This window comes from Haplochromis burtoni, unplaced genomic scaffold, assembly GCF_018398535.1.
Source record: "Haplochromis burtoni strain Fernald_Lab_line unplaced genomic scaffold, NCSU_Asbu1 Contig_4413, whole genome shotgun sequence".
NCBI lineage: Eukaryota > Metazoa > Chordata > Actinopteri > Cichliformes > Cichlidae > Haplochromis > Haplochromis burtoni.
Window position 1 is genome coordinate 1 of NW_024586774.1, and position 3986 is coordinate 3986.

Consider the following 3986-nt stretch of genomic DNA (forward strand, 5'->3'; position numbering starts at 1 on the left):
GACCATCTCTAACTGTCCATGACTCTTCTCCATGTCACAGCTCAGCACTCACATCACTGCTCCATCATTATTCACAGGAACCAGCCTGGACCTCCACCCAGCTCTGTGTCCTGTAAGAGTGACTGGTCTGCAGATCGTCCCATTCATTTTAAAGTCTCTGCTGCAGAGAGGTGAGCTGTTAGCAACATGAAGTCTTTGATTTAAATGATTTTGATGTTTCCTGGTTTTTAAAAAGCATCTCTGTAGGAGAGCAGTGTCTCTAAGGGCGCACAGGCTCAGCTGTAACTGTCAGTTTATCTGGTTTTAAGATGCATTTTGTGACAGAATTGTCTGTTTTTAACTATTTTAATCAGAGGAACTAAACACAAACATGCACCTGGACCCAGCTGTGTGTCCTGTAAGAGTGACCAGTCTGAAGATCGTCCCATTAATTTTAAAGTCCGGCCTGTGTCTGCTGCAGAGAGGTGAGCTGTTAGCAACATGAAGTCTTTGATGTCCCTTTGCTGTCTGATTTAAATGATCTGCTTGATGGTGTTTCCTGGTCTCTCATCTGCATCTGAAAGGAAGTCACTGAGTGAGGAGTTCCTTTATCCTGTAAAACATGTCCAACATTTAGACTCCTCACAGTAGGACCATCAATAACATCGACTCACCTCAAATTAATGTTAAAGCAACGGCCGTTCTTTGAAGATGTAAGGTGCAGATATTTGTTTAAAAATGTAGGGAGTAAAAGTAAATATTGTCAGAAAATAAAATTAAAAAATTTATTTTTCAATGTTTCCAAAGTGATATGTGATTAAAAGTATGTCATTTGTTTTAATTGAGTCTAGTTTAGTATGTAATTTAATGGACTTTTGTTTTTTTCTCCAATGGAGCTGTTGACATTAATGTCATTCCATAAGAAGTCAAATTAAAGTCAGTCTCGAGTCAGAGGTGGTCAGGGAAGAGATTACCTCACTCACTTCATCAGTGTTGTTCCTGACGAGGTGTAAACAGTCATTTCAGGCTCACGTAGAGACGTCCAAAGAAACTCAAAACATTTTTCTCTAAGAGTTCTTGTTAATATCTACGTTAGGCAACGTGTGTTACCTTGTTGTGTCTGGTTGATGTTCCTCTTTCTCATCCATGAAACGAAGAGAGGCTGTTGTATCATTACCAGGTAAACCTGCATCAAAGTCTTTGTCAAAAATGTGTCAGTTAATCTGAAAAAATCAGCAGCTGATTTTCCAAAAAATCCAATGTAACATTAGAAACATATGAAGATGTTCACACATGATCCAGAATCAAGGTGAGTGATGGTGTAAGAGGAAATCTGTGTGCAGTATTTAGTGTTAGAAGCTCTGAATGGATGTGTGTGAGCTTTAAATGCTTGGCTGGGAAAAGGCTGCTGTGCTAATAAAGTTTATTTGAAGGCAGGAAGAAAAGCTGGTAAAAATAGCAAACGTGTGAATTATCAGGCTGATCAATTTTATCATTAAGACACAAGATTATCTGATGGGTTATAAAAATAATCTTTCTCTGCATGAGTTTTTTTCCAGCTGTTTAAAAAATGCAGCAGCCAGAATCAAATAGATATTTGATCACATTTCCCCAGTAATCAGTGTTTCAGTCATAAAAACACTTCCTGTCTCTGTGGTGGTTACAGTGACATCATGCAGTTTGTGCTTTGACCTCCAGAGGGCGACAAATCAGCACAGACAGAGAGCTCCATTCAAACTTTGCTGCCATCAGGAATAATTCTTCAAATATAATCATCAGTGTTTGAGCAGTTATGATATCAGGGACAATCTAGACATGTGTGACAATACTGAACATGTCACATGACACACCTCAAACATCATGTGATCCACTCTCAGTCTGCACTTTCATTCATGACTTCAACAGGTTGAAACGAGCTTTGAAGAAACATCAGTGAAATAAAGCTTTCATCACAGGATGGTTGCTGCTCACTGATTGGACGCTTGCTTTCAGCTCTGCTCTCAGTCTTTACTGCACAGGTGAAGGTAGAAAGTGTGACTGGATCTACAGACTGGAAACAGAGAAACTGACTGCATATAAAAAAGTTTTGTTCCACTCAAAGTAAACAGGATGTCAGAGCTGAGCTGGTATTGGTACGTTCACATTCGTAGTGTCATTTCCAGTAGGTGGCCTCAGTGAACTTCACACTGAACCAGTCTGACCATTTTGAAGGGAAATGAAACAAAATAATCTGTTTCTACTCAATAAAGTTATGTGAAGGCAGATGAGGCCCCAAACACAAAACTCACGGAGACAGGAACTGAACTCGGGAGACACTGACGACGCGACACTGAACTGAGGGAGACATGCACATGAATACACAGAGGGTTAACGAGGGAAGTGGGAGCACACGGGGAACAGCTGACACAGATAATCGTAATGAGACAGGGCAGCAGTGAACACAACATGACGCATACTGACGAGAGACTGTCAAAGTAAAACAGGAAGTACACAGAGGTGCAGACAGGAGGAGAGAGCACAGACATAACGGGCTGGGGAAAACATGGAGTAAAACCCTCTGTGTATCTGGGCTCACAGATACACAGGAGGTAACCAAATAAGGAACATCTTAACTGAACAACCGAGGAACCACGGCATAAATAAAGAACAAAATAGAAAACACACAAAACTAAGAGTACTGGGCCAACATGGCCCAGGACCATGACACAAAGTTTGCACAGTGATCAGGATCTATGAAAATGTTGGACTGATTCAGTTTGTCTTCTCTAAAATAACATTTTTCTCGTTTCCATAAATCATTGATTAAATCATATTTTGATTGTGAATCACACTTTACTGAGTCAGTTGACGTTTTTAACATAAATGACTTTCTTTCTTCATGCGTTCCTGTTTTTACGTGTGAACAGGAAAATAAGGTCCTGTTGACTTTGCTCCAACAGGAAGTGACATTGACTGTTTCCCACAGAGAGCAGAGTCATGTCACTCAGACTTTTAGTCACTGAGAACATTTTTTAAATACATTTTATTAGTTACACAGAAGACTGACAGAAAAGGGAAAGACATGTGGCAAACGGCCGTGGGTCGGACCTGAACCCGGGCCGGCCGCTCAAAACATTTAAAGATGATTTTATATCACAGTCTATATTTAAATAGAATAAATCAGGTGTTTATTTTAACCTGTTTAAATACATTTAGTGTTTTATCTCAAAGTGTTAATGTTACAGTAATGTGCAGTCAGTATGTAATAATAATTTTAATACGATATTTGAATAGGAATAACAGTTAGCATGTAGCTGTTGTATCAGTCTGAAGCATTATCTCACTTTTTAAAATATGAAAGTGAAGAAGAAGAAGCACTGACTGTAACGCAGTAAATACAAAGACTTCATTTAGCTTCATCATTTTATTTATTATTTATTTTTATTTCTTGTATAAATATTTTTATTAATATTCTTTTCACTGTAAATAAAACAATAGATGCTCTCTGCCAGATTCAAATGTAAAAACTGATTTACGTGACAATCCCAGCAGGATTATCAAATATTTATAGGCTGGTAGTTTTATTGTTGGTGTTTTCCTTTACTATTTGTTTTACGTAAAGAAAACTCATCTTTGCTCTTTTGTTAATAGTGGAGCACAGTCTGCGAGCTGATCTTCTCAGAGTCTTCCCGTTTTGGTGTGGGATCATTTCTACATTAATGCTCACACAACAACAAAAAAATAGTTTACATCCAAAAAGTAAAGTGAGAAAGAAAAATAATAAATGTAAGAACCTGTGTTTATTACTGATGTTCAACAGGAAACATGAAGACTTTGGAACGTACTAATGCGTCCAAGGATTTAATTTTCTGTTCGAGTGTGACCAAACTGAGTGACTAAGACAAACAGTTCAGCAGCAAAGTGGTCAGGAAAGAAATCCTGTTTCCCTTGAACTTCTAAATGAATCTTTGTTGAACCAGAGCAGCACGGTGGTTAGCACTGTTGCCGCACAGCAAGAAGGTCCTGAG

At 38.6% G+C, this 3986-nt stretch overlaps 1 long non-coding RNA gene across 1 annotated transcript; it reads left to right on the plus strand.

Moving 5' to 3' along the window:
• The first annotated feature begins 6 nt into the window (after positions 1-6).
• LOC102312633 lies at positions 7-763 on the plus strand. Its single transcript, XR_318202.2, has 2 exons — positions 7-170; positions 354-763. It is a non-coding gene; the product is annotated as an uncharacterized LOC102312633 (long non-coding RNA).
• Positions 764-3986: the final 3223 nt, after the last annotated feature.